Raw genomic sequence first — 23,148 nt, forward strand, 5'->3', positions numbered from 1 at the left:
AGGGAGATTCTTAATATTGGAACTGGAAATTAAAGGTATTAGATATATACTCTGTAATATATATGGGCCCAACCAAATTGACCATAATTTTTGGTCAGCCCTATCCGTAAAACTACATAGATTTATAGGATTAAACTTAATTATTGCAGGAGATCTTAATCTGTTAGCAGACCCCTTTTTGGACAACTCTAACAATAGGGTGCTAAACAGCAGAGGTAGAAAAATGCAGATCTTTCAGAGATTATGCTCTCACCTGGGGGTGGTCGATTTATGGCGAGTACAGAACCCGGATGTTCGTTCCTATACGTGTATATCCCATGCTCAATGATCTTTTTCTCGACTGGACTATTTCCTGGTTTCAGAAACCATGCTTGTTCGGAATTGGGCTACTAGAATTGAAGACATAGCCATTTCTGATCATGCCGTTATAGCATTGGATCTCACTACCGGATGTAGGCGGCTTGGTAAGAATTTTATCTCTTTCCCTAGATATCTGAGTAATAATATTAAATTTCAGAACCACCTACGTTTGAAGTGGGCAGAATACCTCAATAATAACCGTAATTATATAGACAGGATCGAGACATTCTGGGAGGCCTCTAAAGCCGTTTTACGCGGAGAGTTTAAATCTTATACACTTTTTTGGTCAAAAATCTGTAGTGCAGGGGCTAGACAACTAGCCAATCGGGTCAAGGACACATATAGAGCTTACATTATTAGGCGTACGAGAGAATGTTGGGAGGACTATATTACAGCGAAGACACTCCGGGATTCGTATTTAAAACAGATCAGTGCCCAGGAAGAACTTAGAATGAAAGCAAGATATGGGGGGTTCATAGGTAGATCAGCAAAGTTCCTAGCGAGGTTAGCCAAGTCTTCACCCAGATACACAATTACCTTTATCAAGCAAGGAGCCATGAGGTATACAAGCCATGCTGATATAGAAAAAGTATTCTTTGACTTCTTTCAGGATTTATATAGTCAAGAGCCTGTTAAACCAAATAAAAAAGAGGCATTTTGGGGAAAGATTAAAGTTCCATGTTTATCTATAGAAGCCAGAGATGCCATTAATGCGCCTATCACTGAAGAGGAAATAATTTGGGCAATCAAAAATGCGAAGCCCAATAAAGCAGCCGGTCCAGATGCTCTCCCCATAGAATATTATAGAATTCTCCTACCCCAGGTGCTGCCTATATTAATTAAGCTATTTAACTTTTACTTCTCTGAGAACACGAGGTGTTCCGCATCCTTCACATCTGCAAATATTTCACTGATTCTAAAAAACGGGAAAGATCCGGAATTACCAAGCTCCTTTAGACCTATTTCGGTTTTAAACACCGACTATAAGCTGCTCGCGGCTATTATAGCCTCACGATTAAAACCTCACATGGGCGACTTAGTCCATGAGAATCAATCTGGCTTCATGCATGGTCGTAAGCCGGTAAGGAACACAAGGAAATTACTAGTTCTGATTGAATCCTTCTGGAATATATATAAAGCTATGGAACCCCACGGAAGTACAGACAAGGCTATCTTAACAGTCGACGCGGAAAAGGCTTTTGATAGGGTCAGTTGGGACCACCTGTTTTCCGCGCTAGATCAATTTGGGTTCTCGGGTCCATTCAACAACTATATACGTTTAATCTATAGTACTCCCTCTTCTGCGGTGATTATTAACAACACTTCTACTCAGCGATTCAATCTATTCAGAGGGACTAGACAGGGTTGCCCACTCTCCCCCTTCTTGTTTAATCTTAGCATAGAACCTCTGGCTATTCAATTACGGCAAGAACTTGAGGGGATTTCATTAGCGGGTGAGAAGTTGGTCCTATTTCTCTATGCGGATGATCTTCTCCTATTTCTATCTAATCTTAAGGTGTCACTACCCACTTTACAGAGCATTACTCAAGAGTTTGGGGAAATCTCATGGTTTAAGATTAATACCTCCAAATCTGAATTAATGTGGATATATAAAAATCCCTCATTTCAGGTGAATCATCCTTTTTCGAGAGGTCCCGCAGATTACATATTTGGGCTTACGATTATCTAGAAACCCGGAGGAATGGTATGGATTAAATTATAGGACGGTGATGGACTCTTGCAAGAAAAAGCTGGATGAATGGGCCAGGCTACCGATTTCGTTAACTGCTCGGGTGACTGATTAAATCAGTCATCTTCCCAAAGCTTCTCTATATCACGCAAAATATTCCATTGTTCTTGCATAAAAAAGATATCACTATATATAATAAGGCCTGTTCCAAATTTTTATGGAATGGCAAGAGACCGCGGATTGCTTCATATAGGCTCATGAACTCTAAGCTATCAGCGGGCCTGGCACTCCCTAATATCCAGACATACAATTTGGTTATTATAGCTAGATTTGCACTAGATTGGTTAACTGGGAAGGAGCAAATTACTTCTTTCACCTGGGAATCACAGGTTGTGGCTCCATTCAAATTGAAGGCTCTTTTGCACTGTCCACTCACCTCAACCCCATCCAATATATTTTATTTAGGTACCTTTAAGAATGTTATTACGGCATGGCAAAGGCTATGTACAGAAGTGCGGAATTCTCCCTATGTCTCACAATATTTACCTATAGTGGGTAACCCAGAGTTTAGCCCCGGCCTTTCTAATCAGATATTTAAAGATTGGGAGATGAAAGGTCTCCAAACTTTGTGTCAATTACGGGATGCGGGAGGTTATACACTATTATTCCAAGAAATTGCAACCCGGTTTGACCTAGGGACACGTGAGTTTTATGCCTACCTGCAAGTTAAACACTTTCTCCAGGAGCTGCTCACAAAATATGGGAATGATTGGTCCTTGGGTGAGTTGCAGCCTAGGATTTCAATGTACGCAGCAGGAATATATGCAATTTCCCCTTTGTATTTACTATTAAACCAGAAAGCGTCAAAATTACAAGTAAACAAGATGGTTGATAAATGGGCTACTCTATTTCCAGATATAGATGAGCAGACTATCGTGGGGAGTTTTAAAATAACTCAACAGACCTGGGTTCCTACATCATGGAGGGAGTCACAGATAAAAGTTGGGTTACAGAGATACCTTACACCTGCTGTTCTTGCTAAATGGTACAAAACAAAGGTTCTCTGCCCAAGATGCTCAACTATAGGAGCTGATCTATTTCACTGTTTATGGAGTTGCCCCAAGGTATGTCAATATTGGGGGGAAATCATATTTTGGATGACGGCAGTTTTGAAGGTGGATCATAAAATATCCCCAATTGAGATCTTCTTTTTGGTAAAATATCAGGATACAATTAAGAATTATAGCCTGATAAACACTATTATATTAACAGCACGCAACCTTATCTTTAAAGCATGGAAAGCATCTTCTACACCTACAATGGCACAATTTAAAAGGGCTTTGACCGATCAATTCATAATAGAACAGATTAATGTACCATACCCACAAGATAAATATTTAGTAGTATTCTTTAAGAAATGGGAGACATTTGTAAGATCTCTGCCCCTAATACACCAAAAAAATTTAATCAAACCAATTAGAAATTCAGAATTTATACAGATGAATATTTTGGTGGGCCATTTCCCCGGTGAATGGGCAACAGACACTGAGTGAGCGGTCAGGGGGAGATGAGGACGGGGGGGTGGGAGGAGAGGATCAGGGATTTTTTTTTTTTTTTTTGTTGTTGTTTTGTTTGTTGTGTCCTGTTTGCGGGGCTCTGTTATGTTGTTTGTGTTGTATGGTCTATGTAGTGTGGGGGGGTGGAAAGGGAAAAAAGCATCTAAGATGAGGAAAGACTAGCTATCTAACAAAGGTTTATATGGTTACACTATGCACTTTTAGCCAATATGAATGTTCGCTTTAAATAAGTGTGTAAGATTTGTATCTAATTATGCACGGGCACTTTTGGCCCCTTACTTTGGCTTATCCTGTTTTTACTCAATTATGTATGGATTTGTTTATAATTACTGTGTTACCCAATTTTTGTTTTTATCTGGTAACAGTCAATGTAGTAAATTTCTTTGTCTTTGTTATAAATAAAGTTTAAAAAAAAAAAAAAAAATTCCCACCCACCAAAACCCACAAAATAAAAAAAATATCTAAAAAAACCTAAGCTACCCATTGCCCTGAAAAGGGCATTTAGATCTTTTGTTTTGCCCTGAAAAGGGGATTTAGCTCTTTTACAAAAAGCCCAAACCCTAAACTAAAAAAAAACCCAGCCAAAAAAGTTTAACAAAATCCTAACACTAACCCCCGAAGATCCACTTACAGCTGTTGAAGTCCCGCTTGAAGGATCTTCATCCCGGTGGCTTCATCTTCATCCAGGCGGCTCCATCTTCATCCAGACGGCATCTTCTATCTTCATCCCGGTGGTGTCTTCTATCTTCATCCCAGTGGCGCGGAGCCGGTCCATCCTGAAGACATCCGGGGCGGAGCATCCTCTTTATACGGTCGCCACCGTACACTGAATCTTCAATTCAAGGTACGCGATTCAAGATGGCGTCCCTTGCATTCCTACTGGCTGATTTGATTTTTGAAATTCAAATCAGCCAATAGGATGAGAACTACTGAAATCCTATTGGCTGTTTAAATCAGCCAATAGGATGAGAGCTACTGAAATTCTATTGGCTGGTTTAGGGGTTAATAACTTCATTATAGTGGTAATGATGTCGGGGAGCGGAGGAATAGGGGTTAATACATTTTATGAGTGGCGACGATGTTGGGAGCGGCAGAATAGGGGTTAATAACTTAAAAATAGTGTTTGCAATGCGGGAAGGCCTTGGTTTAGGGGTTAATAGGTAGTTTTTGGGTGTTAGTGTACTTTTTAACACTTTAGTTATGAGTTTTATGTAACAGTTTTGTTGCGTAAAACTCATAACTACTGCTTTCAGATGGCGGTACGGATCTTGTCGTTATAGGGTGTAATGCAAGCTTTTTAGCCAGAACGCAAAACTTGTAATGGCAGTGCTATGGAAAACCCTGGAAAAAACATCATTTTTACGACTGCGGGACTGATATTGCGTTACAGGCTAAAAGGCTTGCGGTACAGCTATACCGACAAGACTTGTAATGGCTGCGGTGCTGTTTTAACGCTGAAATTACCATTTTTTCAGCGTTAAAACACGAACGCACACCTCGTAATCTAGGTGTCAGTTTGCTCTGAAGACAACATAAAAAAATTCATTTATTTTAAACTGTGGACCTAGATCCTATGCAAGCCTCTTTGCTTTAAAAAAATAAATGTTTTTTTTCATTGGGACTTTATTTTAGTAACTGTATTATCTTCACGCTTCAATCACTTATCTCCATGCGCTATATCTGCATCTTCACATCACCTTGTAGTAGGCTATGTATTTGCTGAGGAAATTGCTTCTAAACACACCTCATTTATTTTATGGGGTCTTACAAGGAAATGGTGTTCCATTCATTATCACTTGTATATGAAATGTAGCCCCCCCTTATCTTATAGCATCTGCCTGTACAGGTAGAAAACCCTTTATCCAAACTGCTTGGGATTGGTAAAGGTTTGGATTTTGCAATACTTGTATCTTTAAAATGGGAAAGTTGAGAAAGGGCATGGAACCAAGTGTAAACATCAAAGGGCTCCATTTATTAAGCAGCGGATACTGTTTTTTGAAGGGCCATCTTTTCAGGCTTAGGTTTCAATGATTGGTGCCAGTACATTTGTATCTTGTATCTTGCTGACTACATGTTAGCTTTCAGTAAGGCAGTGTTATTCCTTCAGCAAAGGTTACCAAGGGAATAAAGCAGATTTGATAATATAAGTAAATTGGAAAGTTTTTTAAATTGAATGTTCTATCTGAATCCTTAAAGGGACAGTCAACACCAAAATTGTTATTGTTTAAAAAGATAGATAATGCCTTTACTAGCCATTCCCTAGCTTTGCACAACCAACATTGTTATATTAATACAGGTGGCCCTCGGTTTACAACGGTTCAATTTGCACCGTTTCAGAATACCAACCATTTTTTCCAATCATGTGACTGCTATTGAAAAGCATTAAGAAGCAGTGCATTGATTAAAATAACCAGTAGGTGGAGCTGTCCATTTGTGTTGGAGCAAAGATATGCAGGCCAAGCAAGCTGAAATTAATCAGTTTAACCAGACCTGAGCTATCGAGCAGCTTGCAAAGGAACAAGATCTTCCTGTCTATAAATCTGTCCAGATAGAAAGAACTGTTTGCAGAAAAATGCAAGTAAAGTCTGTGTTGTGTGATTATTTTATTAGGTTTATAATGCTGTTTAGCAAATGTTTTTGTTCATTTAGCTTAGTTTAATTATATATTCTGTGTTGTGTGATTATTTTATTAGGTTTATAATGCTGTTTAGCATTTAAAGTCTTCATTTAAAAGCTTAAAAAATAAAGTATTAGGTGTTACTTATGCCAATTTTGAGAGGGGCCTGGAACCTAACTCCCTCACTCCCCATTGACTTATATTATAAATTGGGTTTCGATTTACAACCATTCCTTCTGGAACCAAACCCCGGCGTAAACTGAGGGCTACCTGTATACTTTATAACATTTAAACCTCTAAATCTCTGCCTGTTTCTAAGCCACTAAAGACAGCCTCTTATCACATGCTTTTTTATTAGCTTTTCACAACAGGGGAGTGCTAGTTCATGTGAGCCATATAGATAACATTGTGCTCACACCCGTGGCTTGTGGCAGACACTGCACTAATTGGATAAAATTCAAGTCAATAGATAATAAATAAAAAGTCATGTGATCAGGGGGCTGTCAGAAAAGGTTTATATACAAGGTAATTACAGAGATACAAAGTTGATTAATATAACTATGTTTGCTAAGCAAAACTGGGTAATGGGTATTAAAAGGATTATCTATCTTTTTAAACAATAAACATTTTTGAGTTGACTGTCCCTTTAAGGAAAAAAATGGGTTTCAAGTCCCTTTAACCAGCTACCCAATTACAGAGTGAGCTTTGGTCTGTACAGCCAATTATTATTATTATTATTATTATTATACTTTATTTATTAATCGCCAACATATTCCGCAGCGCTGTCCATGGATACAATTCATTTAAATAAAACAATACAAGACTTGTAAGATACAGGACTAAATTTACAAACACATACAGGAGGGATTGAGGGCCCTATTCCCGTGGGAACTTACAATCTAGAAGGGTAGGAGGTTCGGAAACAGGAGGTGAGGACTGCAAGATTGAGAAGGATGTTAATACAGAGTTAGATGAGGGAAATATTAGGTAAGTGAAATTAATTTATTATTGAGTTGGGTGGTAGGCTTCCCTGAACAGAAAAGTCTTCAGGCAGCATTTAAAGGAAGAAAAATTAGGGCAAAGCCTGACAGCACAAGGGAGAGTGTTCCAGAGGGTAGGTGCTGCACGACAGAAGTCCTGCAGTCTAGCATGAGAGGAGGTGATAGTTGTGGATGCAAGGAGCAGGTCATTGTTGGATCTTAGTGGACGGGCTGGAGTATACTTGTGTATTAGAGAGGATAGGTAGAGGGGAGCGGCGTTGGTGAGAGTTTTGTATGTAAGGGTGAGAATTTTGAATTTAATTCTGCTGTGAATGGGGAGCCAATGAAGGGACTCACAGAGAGGTGCAGCAGATACAGATTGACGGGAAAGGTGGATCAGCCTGACAGAGGCATTTAGGATGGATTGAAGGGGGGAGAGGCGGGAGAGAGGAAGGCCAGCGAGTAGGTTGTTGCAGTAGTCAAGTCGGGAGATAACAAGGGAGTGGATTATTTGCTTTGTGGTGTCAGCGCTCAGAAAAGGGCGAATTTTAGAAATATTGCGTAGATGATTGCGGCAGGATGTAGAAAGCAATTGGATATGGGGGATGAAGGATACGTTTGAGTCAAGTGTGACTCCGAGGCAGCGGACTTGGGGCGATGGGGAAATGGTGATGCCGTCAACAGGGATAGAGAAGTCAGAAGTCGGCGTAGAGCTTGAGGGGGGGATAAGAAGGAGCTCAGTCTTGGACATGTTAATCTTTAGGTGGTGAGAGGCCATCCAGGAAGAAATACCAGATAAGCAGTTGCTGACATGAGAGAGGACAGAGGGAGAGAGAGCAGGGGTGGAAAGGTAGATCTGGGTGTCATCAGCATAGAGGTGATATTTGAAACCATAACTGTTGATAAGTTTACCTAGTGAAGAAGTATAGATGGACAAGAGTAGAGGACCCAGAACAGATCCTTGAGGTACTCCAACAGACAGAGGCATAGGAGAGGATGAGTCGCCGGCAAATGACACAGAAAAAGACCTGTGAGAAAGATAGGAGTGAATCCAGGAAAGAGCAGTGTCACAGAGGCCAAAAGAGCTAAGGGTCTGTAGGAGGAGGGGGTGGTCAACTGTGTCGAAGGCAGCTGAGAGGTCAAGTAAGATGAGTATAGAGTAGTGGCCAATATTTTTAGCAGAGAGAAGATCGTTTGTGACCTTGGTAAGGGCAGTCTCAGTTGAGTGTTTTGGGCGGAATCCGGATTGCAGTGGGTCAAGCAAGGAGTTGGCGGACAGGAAGTGGGTTAGGCGATTGTAAACTAATTTTTCAAGGAGTTAGTGGAAGCAGTGATATGGCGCGATAGCTTTCAGGAGAATTAGGGTTGAGGGAGGGTTTTTTGAGTATGGGAGCGACTTTTGCGTGTTTGAAAGAAGATGGGAATGAGCCGGTAGAGAGAGATAGGTTGAAGATGTGGGTAAGAGCAGGAGTGAGGGTGGAAGATAGGGAGGGAATTAGATGGGAAGGGATAGGGTCGAGTGGGCAGGTAGTGAGGCATGAGGAAGATAGTAAGGAAGAAACTTCATTCTCAGTGGTTGGATGGAAGTTACAGAGGGTGGCAGAGGGAGTAATTGGGCCTGTTGTTGGAGTATTGCAGGTTGGTGTTGGGATGTTGCTTCGGATAGTATGTGTTTTGTTTAAAAAGTAGTCTGCCAGGTCTTGAGCACTAAAGACAGGCGGGGGTGGTGGAGCAGGTGGGTAGAGGAGAGAGTTAAAGGTGGAGAAGAGTCGTTTAGGGTTTGAGGAAAGAGTAGATATGAGAGAAGAGAAGTAAGTTTGTTTGGCTAAGTGAAGGGCAGAAGTGTATGAACGAAGAATAAACTTATAGTGTATGAAATCAGGTTCAGAGTGAGTTTTCCTCCAGACACGCTCAGCAGTACGGGAGCATTTTTGCAAATATCATGTTTGCTGAGCATGCCAGGGCTGTAACTGACGGCGTGGTGTTTTGCGCAGCTGGGGAGGGGCAAGTGTGTCTAATGCAGAGGAGAGAGTTTTGTTATAGTGGGCTGTAGCGAGATCAGGGCAGGTTATAGTGGAGGTGTAAGGGAGGAGATTTTGAATTATTTTTGAAAATTGGAGCGGATCCACAGCATGTGTATTTCTCCTTCTCCTCTCTCTCTCACGCGCGTCCGGCCACACTCACTCACACCCCGGCCATGCCCGCTCACAGTCCGGCCACGCCCACTTCCACCACCGTCACCGTGCCACAGCAGATCAGGTAGACTCTAAGGCCAGGTGTGTTTGTCCTCGTGCTGTCTCTACTGCACATGACAGCTTCGGACAAACACACTTGGCCTTTTATATTATAGGATATATATATACTGTATATATATTTTATATGCACTTTTAATTTGTGGGACAGTATTAAATTTCAACAGCACATGCGTAGCAGCAGCAAGATCCGACACAACTTCCTTGTCAGAATCTGCTCCCTCTCAGTGCGCATGTTGCTGATTGACATAATCGCATTCCACACATTCCTATTTAACATATGTGGAGTGTGATTATGTCATACAGAGCGTGCGCAGTGAGAGGGAGCAGATTCTGAACAATGGCACCTGAAGTGCACACAAATTAATTCAGCCATGAAGGTATTTACTAGTCTTAAGAGAATGGGTTTTGGTGCTGGAATGTTAGTAACTTCAAGGCAATTGACTATTTAACATTTATCTAAAAATGTGAGACTACATATGAACTATATTGAAGCAAATACATAGGACCAGATTACAAGCGGAGCGATATATATATCGCTTTCATGAAAGCGATATTATGTGCGCTGGTATTAATAGTTTTCAACAATAGCTTTCGCATTGCTGGGAAGCATTGCGCTCACGAGAGTGTGCTTCCACAAGAGTGTACTTCCTATGAGAGCCTCATTCTGATGCCGTCATACACGGTATCAGAACTAGCGCAGCGAAGAGGGTGAGTAGCGCAGCAAATATATATGTATATGCTGATATACATATATATTTATGTGTTAATCTAAAACACATATTAACACATATATATGTATATAAGCATATACATATATACTTACAGGGAACACAAGCTCACGGTAGCAATAACCAGCCACTTGTAATGGCTGGTTAATAATTGCACGCCTGCAAACAGGCAAATTTGTGGGTGCGCGATAATTTACCACGCCCCTTGTAATCTAGCCCATAATATTTTACTTCTTTTAATTTAAAGTGAATGTAAACTTTGAGGAATGTGTGCCCGGTTTTTAATAATCCTATTAAAAACAGGGGGGGCTTTCATTCATCAAAGTTGACATTTTAGCCGTTTTGTTAAAATACTTACCTTTTTTTCTTGCAAAGCCGGAGCAGCACTTCCCCTGCCCGTTGCTCGAGAGACCTTCATAGGTCAGAAATGCAGACTCCGGCTTCCTCCAATCACGGCATGGCCTCAGGCAATGTTTGCTCTGAGGGGGAAGCCATGAATGGAAAAAGACAGATTCGTCATTGCTGACGTAAGAAGAGACGAGCGACGGGCGGGGGAAGCGCTGCTCCGGCTTTGCAAGAAGAAAAGGTAAGTATTTTAACAAAACGGCTAAAATGTAAACTTTGATGAATGAAAGCGCCCCTGTTTTTAATAGGATTTTTAAAAACCGGACATACATTCCTCAAAGTTTACAATTACTTTGGGGCATATTTAAGAAGGTGCGAGCGGTTATGATCCAATATTGTGGATCATGTCCGCCGCACATCAATAAATGCCGACAGCATATGCTGTCGGCATTTATCATTGCACCAGCAGTTTTTGTGAACTGCTGGTGCAATACCGCCCCCTGCAGATTCGCGGCCAATCGGCCGCTAGCAAGGGGTGTCAATCAACCCAATCGTATTAGATTTCCAGCAATGTCTGTCCGCCTCCTCAGAGCAGACGGACAGGTTATGGAGCAGCGGTCTTTAGACCACTGCTTCATAACTTTTGTTTCTGGTGAGCCAACACGAGGCATCAAGCTCCATTCGGAGCTTGATAATTCGGACCCTTTAAGATCATTTTTAGATTATAGAAAACATTTATTATTACTTTAAAATTTTTAGTTGTATCGTTTTATTGTTTCATTTTTATTATTTTAGAATCCCTGAAATCATTGTGAACAGCAAACAGGGCAACCATGGATTGAAGAAACAATAGAAAGAGGAAAGAAATCTGCAGTGACCAGAGAGGCTTAAAGAAAACATTTGTGCTGCAATCAGAACTACATTTTCTACTTTTTCAGTCATTTATGTTTTATTTGTTACATAAGCTGTCAACAAATGTGACATAAATCAGTTTAGAGAACATGATTAAACATCTTATGGATTTATTAACATTTTCTGTAGATTCTAAGCTCCCAAATAAGTGTAAAGATGTTGTTCTTAAATTTGTTTCTATCTGTAAACTTTATAGATTTCTCAAAAATAAAACACAAAAAATGTAATTATTATATATTTTGGAAGAATCTTCATTACAAATAAAGTCTGTTAAATTTTGGATGCATCTAATGTTCTCTCTGTGGTTTAAACAAGTGTTTCAGAAGAGACGTTTAAAGATATCAGTATAGCATATTTGGAAATAAATGAAACGCATATAGGAACCATTTAAATTGCTCACTCTATGGAACCTTGTAGGCTTCCAGCATAACCTTTCAATGTAGAGCAGAATAGATCAATCAGCAAATTAAAGACTATGAGAACTATGCATGATAATCTGAAAAGGTTTGGACGTTTGTGAATGAGAAGGTCCCATTAAAAAAAGGGTCTAGTTTTGAGGATAAACTAGCAAATCTTCTTTTCAGAAGACAATATATTACACACCAACCCACTCAATTTAAAATCGAAATACATTCATGTAGATTTCAATTGTGACCCCACTTTTCCTTCAAGAAGAATTAGATATGAGCAACCAGTTTTTTGTTGCTGAGACACAATTCTCCGTTATTTATTTGCAGTTTCCCCAGGATAATATCAGCTACCAACAAGTGTCATTTGAACTTCTATAAAATACTTGACCTAGATATTAATTGTTTAATCATCCCAGGTATCTGTACAAGGTTAGACGACTGTGTCTTGTGGTGAAGCCTCTTTGGATAGCTTTGGATAGCTTACTGTTTCTTTTTGTGCCTGAAATAGGCTTTACGTTTTCTGGCTATCTGCATTTAGTGATGTTGGGCGGACATGATTCGCTACAGCAAATCATGTCCGCCCACCATTTGATAATTCGGCCCCTTCATATCTTTGAGCCCTTATAACTTTTTTGTGTAATTTTATTTTTAATCATTTTTATCAGACATTGTTATTATGAGTGTAACTGTACTTTGTAATGTATTTTTATTTTTAATGTTTTTATTGAGGTCCAAAAACATAAATTATGCTTACCAGATAATTTCCTTTCCATCTGTATGAGTCCACAGCTTCATTCCTTACTTGTGGGAAATACTGAACCTGGCCACCAGGAGGAGGCAAAGACACCCCAGCCAAAGGCTTACATATCTCCCCCATTCCCCTCATCCCCCAGTCATTCTGCCGAGGGAACAAGGAACAGTAGGAGAAATATCAGGGTGTAAATGGTGCCAGAAGAACAAAAAAAAAATTTGGTCCGCCCAACGGAGAAAACGGGCGGGGGCCATAGACTCTCTTCATACAGATGGAAAGGAAATAGTCTGGTAAACATAATTTATGTTTTTCATCTTAATATGAGGAGAGACCACGGCTTCATTCCTTACTTGTGGGAAACATATACTCAAGCTCTAGAGGACACTGAATGAAACGGGAGGCTTAAACGAGAGGCGGACCCTATTCTGAGGGCACCACCGCCTGCAAAACCTTTCTCCCAAAAGATGCTTCGGCCGAAGCAAAAACGTAAAACTTGTAAAATTTTGAAAAGGTATGTAAGGAGGACCAGGTAGCCGCCTTACAAATCTGTTCCATAGATGCCTCATTCTTGAAGGCCCAAGAGGAAACCACTGCTCTAGTAGAATGAGCCTTAATCCTCTGAGGAGGCTTATGTCCCCGTGTCTCATAAACTAAGCGAACAATGCTCCTCAACCAAAAAGACAAGGAAGTGGACGAGGCTTTCTGCCCCTTACGCTTCCTAGAATAGAAAACAAACAAGGAAGAAGTCTGTCTAAATTCCTTAGTGACTTGAAGATAGAACTTCAATGCCCGAATCACATCCAAATTATGAAGTAACCGTTCCTTCGAAGAAGAAGGGCTAGGACACAAGGAAGGTACAACAATCTCCTGATTGATGTTGCGATCAGAAACAACCTTAGGAAGAAAACCTAACCCAGTACGAAGAACAGCCTTATCAGCATGGAATACTAGGTAAGGGGGCTCACATTGCAAGGCAGCCATCTCAGATACTCTGCATGCCGAGGCAATAGCCAGGAAAAAGAGAACCTTCCAAGATAATTTAATGTCAAGGCCGTGCATAGGCTCAAACGGAGCCGTCTGCAAAACCTTAAGGACAAGATTTAAGCTCCAAGGAGGAGCGCTAGGTCGAAATACAGGTCTGATTCTAGACAGAGCCTGAACAAAGGACTGTACGTCTGGAAGCTCAGCGTGCAGTAAAACAGATAGGGCTGAAATCTGTCCCTTAAGTGAGCTAGCCAAAAGGCCCTTCTCCAGACTATACTGGAGAAAAGAAAGAATCCTAGAAAACCCTGACCTTATGCCAGGAAAATCCATGCTCTTAACACCAGAATAAGTAGGTCCTTCACACCTTATGATAGATGCGACCAGTAACCGGCTTACAGGCTTGAATGAGAGTATCAATAACTCTCTCAGAAAAACCTCCCTTGGCTAAGACTAAGCATTCAATTTCCAAGCAGTCAGCCTCAGAGAATCTAGATATTGATGAACAAAAGGACCTTGTTCCGGCAGATCCCTGCGACAAGGACATCCTCACCAGATCCACGAACCACATCCTCCGAGGCCATGATGGAGCAATTAGAATAATAGATACTCGCTTATCCTTGATGTGGGCCACCACACGAGGTAGGAGTGGTAAAGGCGGGAAAATGTAGATCAGACTGAAGCTCAAAGGCACTTCTAAAACATCTAATAGCTCCGCCTGAGGATCCCTGGACCACGACCCATATCTGGGTAGCTTGGAATTGAGCCGGGAAACCATGAGATCTATCTCCGGTGTCCCCCATCTGCTGCAAATCTCTGCAAACCCCTCGGGATGGAGAGACTATTCCCCCGGATGAAAGGATTGTCTGCTGAGGAAATCCTCTTCCCAGTTGTCCACACCCGGAATGTAGATCACTAACAGCAAGCAGTTGTGGGCCTCTGCCCATTCCAGAATCTGATATACTTTCCTTATTGCTAAGGAGCTCCTAGTTCCCCACTGAGGTTATATATTGTCTGTAAGAAATATCCTCGTGGATATGGAGTCTATTATCGTACCCAGGAACTCCACCCTGGTACTGGGAATAAGAGAACTCTTTTCTAAGTTTATCTTCCATCCATGAGATCGAAGAAGAGAAAGAAGGGCTTTCGAATGGTCCTCTGCCAGACGACAGGACGGTGCTTGAACCAAAATATCGTCTAAGTAAGGCGTCACTGCAATCCCTCTGGTTCTGGCCACTGCAAGCAGAGCCCCCAGAACCTTCATAACAACTTTTGGAGCAGTAGCTAGACCAAACAGAAGTGTAATAAACTGGAAGAACAAAGATATATGGAGAAGCGCTAAAAGAAGCTAAAGGTGCAATATAAAAGACACAATGTGAGATATATAACTTGCTATGCAAAAGATTTAATCAAACATTCAGATAGAATACAAATCCTGTAAAGATAGAATACATAAATGTAAAGACATTAAAAATCAGACGTCTCCGATATAGTAAAAAACAAGACCGGATAAAAACAAATGACTACTGATGCCAATATGATAGATTAAGTCTCTGTATTATTCAGATAGATAGCATGGGCCTTCAAAAAGGATCACATAAAAGAGATCAAGTTCCAGGTAATATACATATACACTAATAAACTGGAAGTGTTGGTCCAGGAACGCAAATCTTATGAACTTGAAGTGTTCCTTGAGTATAGGAACATGAAGGTAGGCATTCTTCAGGTCTATCGTGGTCATAAATTGTACTTCCTATACTAAAGGAAGAATGGACCTTATTGTCTCCATATTGAACGAGGGGACAGATAGGAATTTGTTCAAACACTTTTATCAATCTAAACTCCATTGTGCTTGTTGCAAATGCCCAATGTGCATCAATGCAGCCATACGCTTGCTTATCATTCAGTTGCTCATATGGCAGCTTAAATTTATGTGTCTAAAATGGCAGCGAGACAAACCCCAGATGGGACCCGAACTCACAATCCCTGGTTTATGATGCCAGTGCCTTATACATTAGGCCACTGGGAATTGCAAATATGTAATGTTTTTATTTGTAGATATATGTAGATATTAGGAGTGACGTAATTCAGTGAATTAGGACTGCATTATAAATCCATGAATGCAGGCAATATAAAGCCACGCAACTGTAAGGAAAAGAATTGCTCCAGGGGAGGCTTGAACTCACAACCTCAGCATTGCTCACGTGTTACTGTCGTATAAGTACCACGCGCTAACCGATTGCGCCACTGGAGCTTAGCTAGAAAACTATGAGTAAAGCATACAGCTTGACCTACTGTTCCCCTCATGGAATGTGGTAATATGATCCATACACACACTTGTCGATGAATCCGGAAGATGAGTTAGTAAACCGAGAATTGTAACATAAGAGTAAAATTGGACAAATTGCCAACAATTAGTTATTGTTGATGGCCAGAGGAGTTGTTTGACCCTAGCTTTCTACACAGACTGTATGTCACTGTTGCAAAACCCCTAATGCCTCATTTCAGTGACTCATTACGGCAAGTGTGCACGCGGATACCTAGGGATAGAGCAGAGAATTTTTTTTAAGATTTATGTCTTTCTGGGCAATGTGTCTTGTTAGCATAGCTCCAAAATAACAATCTCAATCAAACTGCTAAGTTAAGCATTCTAAACTCCATTGTGCTTGTTGCAAATGCCCAATACGAACAAACGCATCCATACGCTTGCTTATCATTCAGTTGCTCATATGGCAGCTTAAATTTATGTGTCTAAAAGGGCAGTGAGACTCACCCCCAGTAGATATTAGGAGTGACGTAATTCAGTGAATTAGGACTGCATTATAAATCCACGAATGCAGGCAATATAAAGCCACGCAACTCTAAGGAAAACAGCTGCTAAAACATTGCAACAATTTGCAGAGTGTACGCATAATGACGTGAAAATGTGAAATGATGTCGTTCCCACATCTACCCAGGAAAAACACATGATACTTGTCCAACAAAGCTGCACTGTTGTTACTAGGCAATTTTCTTCCAAGGACAAGATGAACACGACCATCTCGGAGCATTAGCTCCAACATTTATGAACTGTCAATCTAAACTCCATTGTGCTTGTTGCAAATGCCCAATACGCACAAACGCATCCATACGCTTGCTTATCATTCAGTTGCTCATATGGCAGCTTAAATTTATGTGCCTAAAAGGGCAGTGAGACTCACCCCAGATGGGACTCAAACCCACAATCCCTGGCTTAGGAGGCCAGTGCTTTATCCATTAGGCCACTGGGGCTTTGCCTATGTGACATGTTTTTATTTGTAGATATAAGTAGATATTAGGAGTGACGTAATTCAGTGAATTAGGACTGCATTATAAATCCACGAATACAGGCAATATAAAGCCACGCAACTGTAAGGAAAAGAGCTGCTCCAGGTGAGGCTCGAACTCACAACCTCGGCATTGCTCACTAGTTAATGTCGTATAAGCACCGCGTGCTAACCGATTGCGCCACTGGAGCTTTGCTTGCAGACCAAGAGTAAAGCCTACACCTTGACCTATTGTTACCCTAATGAAATGTGGTAATATGATCCATACACACACTTGTCGATGAATCCGGAAGATGAGTTAGTGAACCGAGAATTGTAACATAAGAGTAAAATTGGACAAACTGCCAACAATTAGTTATTGTTGATGGCCAGAGGAGCTGTTTGACCCTAGCTTGCTACACAGACTGTATGTCACGGTTGCAAAAACCCTAATGCCTCATTTCAGTGACTCATTACGGCAAGTGTGCACGCGGATACCTAGGGATAGAGCAGGGATTTTTTTTTAAGATTTATGTCTTTCTGGGCAATGTGTCTTGTTAGCATAGCTCCAAAATAACAATCTCAATCAAACTGCTAAGTTACTCTCTAAAACATTGCAACAATTTGCAGAGTGTACACATAATGACGTGAAAATGTGAAATGATGTCGTTCCCACATCTACCCAGGAAAAACACATGATACTTGTCCAAAAAAGCTGCACTGTTGTTACTAGGCAATTTTCTTCCAAGGACAAGATGAACACGACCATCTCGGAGCATTAGCTCCAACATTTATGACCTGTCAATCTAAACTCCATTGTGCTTGTTGCAAATGCCCAATACGCACGAACGCATCCATACGCTTGCTTATCATTCAGTTGCTCATATGGCAGCTTAAATTTATGTGTCTAAAAGGGCAGTGAAACTCACCCCAGATGGGACTCAAACCCACAATCCCTGGTTTAGGAGGCCAGTGCCTTATCCATTAGGCCACTGGGGCTTGCCTAAGTGACATTTTTTTATTTGTAGATATAAGTAGATATTAGGAGTGACGTAATTCAGTGAATTAGGACTGCATTATAAATCCACGAATACAGGCAATATAAACCCATACAACTGTAAGGAAAAGAGCTGCTCCAGGTGAGGCTCGAACTCACAACCTCGACATTGCTCACCAGTTTCTGTCGTATAATTAGCGCGCGCTAACCGATTGCGCCACTGGAGCTTTGCTTGCAGACCAAGAGTAAAGCCTACAGCTTGACCTATTGTTACCCTAATGAAATGTGGTAATATGATCCATACACACACTTGTCGATGAATCCGGAAGATGAGTTAGTGAACCGAGAATTGTAACATAAGAGTAAAATTGGACAAACTGCCAACAATTAGTTATTGTTGATGGCCAGAGGAGCTGTTTGACCCTAGCTTGCTACACAGACTGTATGTCACGGTTGCAAAAACCCTAATGCCTCATTTCAGTGACTCATTACGGCAAGTTTGCACGCGGATACCTAGGGATAGAGCAGGGATTTTTTTTTAAGATTTATGTCTTTCTGGGCAATGTGTCTTGTTAGCATAGCTCCAAAATAACAATCTCAATCAAACTGCTAAGTTACTCTCTAAAACATTGCAACAATTTGCAGAGTGTACGCATAATGACGTGAAAATGTGAAATGATGTCGTTCCCACATCTACCCAGGAAAAACACGATACTTGTCCAAAAAAGCTGCACTGTTGTTACTAGGCAATTTCTCCAACATTGGTGTGTCCGGTCCACGGCGTCATCCTTACTTGTGGGATATTCTCTTCCCCAACAGGAAATGGCAAAGAGTCCCAGCAAAGCTGGTCACATGATCCCTCCTAGGCTCCGCCCACCCCAGTCATTCTCTTTGCCGTTGCACAGGCAACATCTCCACGGAGATGGTTAAGAGTTTTTTGGTGTTTAAATGTAGTTTTTATTCTTCTATCAAGTGTTTGTTATTTTAAAATAGTGCTGGTATGTACTATTTACTCTGAAACAGAAAAGGATGAAGATTTCTGCTTGTAAGAGGAAGATGATTTTAGCAGACAGTAACTAAAATCGATTGCTGTTTCCACACAGGACTGTTGAGATGAAGTAACTTCAGTTGGGGGAAACAGTTAGCAGACTTTTCTGCTTAAGGTATGACTAGCCATATTTCTAACAAGACCATGTAATGCTGGAAGGCTGTCATTTCCCCTCATGGGGACCGGTAAGCCATTTTCTTAGTCAAACATAAAAGAATAAAGGGCTTAAAAAAGGGCTTAAAAACTGGTAGACATTTTTATGGGCTAAAACGATTGCTTTATTGGGGCATATTATGCAGATTCTAGCTAATAATTGGCATTATAATCTTGGGGAACGTTTAAAAAACGGCAGGCACTGTGTTGGACACCTTTTTTAGTCTGGGGGCCTTTCTAGTTATAGACTGAGCCTCATTTTCGCGCCATTACTGCGCAGTTGTTTTTGGAGAGCAAGGCATGCAGATGCATGTGTGAGGATCTAAGAATCACTAAAAAAGCTTCTAGAAGGCGTCATTTGGTATCGTATTCCCCTCTGGGCTTGGTTGGGTCTCAGCAAAGCATATAGCTGGGACTGTATAGGGGTTAAATTTGAAAACGGCTCTGGTTCCGTTATTTTAAGGGTTAAAGCTCTGAAATTTGGTGTGCAATACTTTTAATGCTTTAAGACACTGTGGTGAAATTTTGGTAATTTTTGAACAATTCCTTCATACTTTTTCACATATTCAGTAATAAAGTGTTTTCAGTTTGAAATTTAAAGAGACAGTAACGGTTTTATTTTAAAACGTTTTTTGTGCTTTGTTGACAAGTTTAAGCCTGTTTAACATGTCTGTACCATCAGATAAGCTATGTTCTATATGTATGAAAGCCAATGTGTCTCCCCATTTAAATTTATGTGATAATTGTGCCATAGTGTCCAAACAAAGTAAGGACAGTAATGCCACAGATAATGATATTGCCCAAGATGATTCCTCAAATGAGGGGAGTAAACATGATACTACATCATCCCCTACTGTGTCTACACCAGTTTTGCCCACACAGGAGGCCCCTAGTACATCTAGTGCGCCAATACTTATTACCATGCAACAATTAACGGCTGTAATGGATAACTCCATAGCAAATCTTTTATCCAAAATGCCTACTTATCGGAGAAAGCGCGATTGCTCTGTTTTAAACACTGAAGAGCAAGAGGACGCTGATGATAACTGTTCTGACATACCCTCACACCAATCTCAAGGGGCCATGAGGGAGGTTTTGTCTGATGGAGAAATCTCAGATTCAGGAAAAATTTCTCATCAAGCTGAACCTGATGTTGTGACATTTAAATTTAAATTAGAACATCTCCGCGCACTGCTTAAGGAGGTGTTATCTACTCTGGATGATTGTGACAATTTGGTCATTCCAGAGAAATTATGTAAGATGGACAAGTTCTTAGAGGTTCCGGTGCCCCCCGACGCTTTTCCTATACCCAAGCGGGTGGCGGACATAGTAAATAAAGAGTGGGAAAAGCCCGGCATACCTTTTGTTCCCCCCCCTATATTTAAGAAATTATTTCCTATTGTCGACCCCAGAAAGGACTTATGGCAGACAGTCCCCAAGGTTGAGGGGGCGGTTTCTACTCTAAACAAACGCACTACTATTCCTATCGAAGATAGTTGTGCTTTCAAAGATCCTATGGATAAAAAGTTAGAGGGTTTGCTTAAAAAGATTTTTGTACAGCAAGGTTACCTTCTACAACCAATTTCATGCATTGTTCCTGTCACTACGGCAGCGTGTTTCTGGTTCGAGGAACTAGAAAAGTCGCTCAGTAAAGAATCTTCGTATGAGGAGGTTATGAACAGAGTTCAAGCACTTAAATTGGCTAACTCTTTTGTTTTAGATGCCACTTTGCAATTAGCTAGATTAGCGGCGAAAAATTCAGGGTTTGCTATCGTGGCGCGCAGAGCGCTTTGGCTAAAGTCTTGGTCAGCGGATGTGTCTTCCAAGACAAAATTGCTTAACATTCCTTTCAAAGGTAAAACATTATTTGGACCTGATTTGAAAGAGATTATTTCAGACATCACTGGGGGAAAGGGCCACGCCCTCCCACAGGATAGGTCTTTTAAGGCTAAAAATAAGCCTAATTTTCGTCCCTTTCGCAGAAACGGACCAGCCTCTAATTCTGCATCCTCTAAGCAAGAGGGTAATTCTTCACAACCCAAACCAGCCTGGAAACCAATGCAAGGCTGGAACTAGGGTAAGCAGGCCAAGAAGCCTACCACTGCTACCAAAACAGCATGAAGGGATAGCCCCCGATCCGGGACCGGATCTAGTGGGGGGCAGACTCTCTCTCTTTGCTCAGGCTTGGGCAAGAGATGTTCAGGATCCTTGGGCGCTGGAAATAGTTTCTCAAAGTTATCTCCTGGAATTCAAGGAACTACCCCCAAGGGGAAGGTTCCACAGGTCTCACTTATCTTCAAACCAAATAAAGAGACAGGCATTCTTACATTGTGTAGAAGACCTGTTAAAGATGGGAGTGATACATCCAGTTCCAATAAGAGAACAAGGAATGGGATTTTATTCCAATCTGTTCATAGTTCCCAAAAAAGAGGGAACATTCAGACCAATTTTGGATCTGAAGATCCTAAACAAATTTCTCAGGGTACCATCATTCAAAATGGAAACTATTCGAACGATCCTAACCACCATCCAGGAAAATCAATTTATGACTACTGTGGATTTAAAGGATGCTTACCTACATATTCCTATCCACAAGGAACATCATCAGTTCCTAAGGTTCGCTTTTCTGGACAAGCATTACCAGTTTGTGGCACTTCCATTCGGATTAGCCACTGCTCCAAGGATTTTCACAAAGGTACTAGGGTCCCTTCTAGCGGTTCTAAGACCAAGGGGCATTGCAGTAGTACCTTACTTGGACGACATCCTAATTCAAGCGTCGTCCCTGTCAAAAGCAAAGGCTCATACGGACATCGTCCTAGCCTTTCTCAGATCTCACGGATGGAAGGTGAACAAAGAAAAAAGTTCTCTGTCCCCGTCAACAAGAGTTCCCTTCTTGGGAACAATAATAGATTCCTTAGAAATGAGGATTTTTCTGACAGAGGTCAGAAAATCAAAACTTCTAAGCTCTTGTCAAGTACTTCATTCTGTTCCTCGTCCTTCCATAGCGCAGTGCATGGAAGTAATAGGATTGATGGTTGCAACAATGGACATAGTTCCTTTTGCACGAATTCATCTAAGACCATTACAACTGTGCATGCTCAGACAGTGGAATGGGGATTATACAGACTTGTCTCCGATGATTCAAGTAGATCAAAAGACCAGAGATTCACTCCGTTGGTGGCTGACCCTGGACAATCTGTCACAGGGAATGAGCTTCCGCAGACCAGAGTGGGTCATTGTCACGACCGACGCCAGTCTAGTGGGCTGGGCGCGGTCTGGGAATCCCTGAAAGCTCAGGGTCTATGGTCTCGCGAAGTGTCTCTTCTCCCGATAAACATTCTGGAACTGAGAGCGATATTCAATGCTCTCAGAGCTTGGCCTCAACTAGCAAAGGCCAAATTCATAAGGTTTCAGTCAGACAACATGACGACCGTTGCATATATCAATCATCAGGGGGGAACAAGGAGTTCCCTGGCGATGAAAGAAGTGACCAAGATAATTCAATGGGCGGAGGATCACTCCTGCCACTTGTCTGCGATCCACATCCCAGGAGTGGAAAATTGGGAAGCGGATTTTCTGAGTCGTCAGACATTCCATCCGGGGGAGTGGGAACTCCATCCGGAAATCTTTGCCCAAATAACTCAATTATGGGGCATTCCAGACATGGATCTGATGGCGTCTCGTCAGAACTTCAAGGTTCCTTGCTACGGGTCCAGATCCAGGGATCCCAAGGCGACTCTAGTAGATGCACTAGTAGCACCTTGGACCTTCAACCTAGCTTATGTATTCCCACCGTTTCCTCTCATTCCCAGGCTGGTAGCCAGGATCAATCAGGAGAGGGCCTCGGTGATCTTGATAGCTCCTGCGTGGCCACGCAGGACTTGGTATGCAGACCTGGTGAATATGTCATCGGCTCCACCATGGAAGCTACCTTTGAGACAGGACCTTCTTGTTCAGGGTCCATTCGAACATCCAAATCTGGTTTCCCTCCAACTGACGGCTTGGAGATTGAACGCTTGATTTTATCAAAGCGTGGGTTTTCAGATTCTGTAATAGATAC

General features: G+C 41.4%; 4 non-coding genes across 4 annotated transcripts; all 4 read right to left on the bottom strand.

Moving 5' to 3' along the window:
- Positions 1 to 15,767: 15,767 nt before the first annotated feature.
- Positions 15,768 to 15,860, bottom strand: TRNAI-UAU (transfer RNA isoleucine (anticodon UAU)). Its single transcript is given in 2 exon segments — positions 15,768 to 15,803; positions 15,823 to 15,860. It is a non-coding gene; the product is annotated as a tRNA-Ile (tRNA).
- A 943-nt stretch (positions 15,861 to 16,803) lies between these two features.
- TRNAR-CCU (transfer RNA arginine (anticodon CCU)) lies at positions 16,804 to 16,876 on the bottom strand. Its single transcript has one exon. It is a non-coding gene; the product is annotated as a tRNA-Arg (tRNA).
- Positions 16,877 to 17,009: 133 nt separating this feature from the next.
- Positions 17,010 to 17,102, bottom strand: TRNAI-UAU (transfer RNA isoleucine (anticodon UAU)). The gene is given in 2 exon segments: positions 17,010 to 17,045; positions 17,065 to 17,102. It is a non-coding gene; the product is annotated as a tRNA-Ile (tRNA).
- A 919-nt stretch (positions 17,103 to 18,021) lies between these two features.
- Positions 18,022 to 18,114, bottom strand: TRNAI-UAU (transfer RNA isoleucine (anticodon UAU)). Its single transcript is given in 2 exon segments — positions 18,022 to 18,057; positions 18,077 to 18,114. It is a non-coding gene; the product is annotated as a tRNA-Ile (tRNA).
- Positions 18,115 to 23,148: the final 5,034 nt, after the last annotated feature.

Source organism: Bombina bombina, chromosome 6, assembly GCF_027579735.1.
Source record: "Bombina bombina isolate aBomBom1 chromosome 6, aBomBom1.pri, whole genome shotgun sequence".
NCBI classification, from domain to species: domain Eukaryota; kingdom Metazoa; phylum Chordata; class Amphibia; order Anura; family Bombinatoridae; genus Bombina; species Bombina bombina.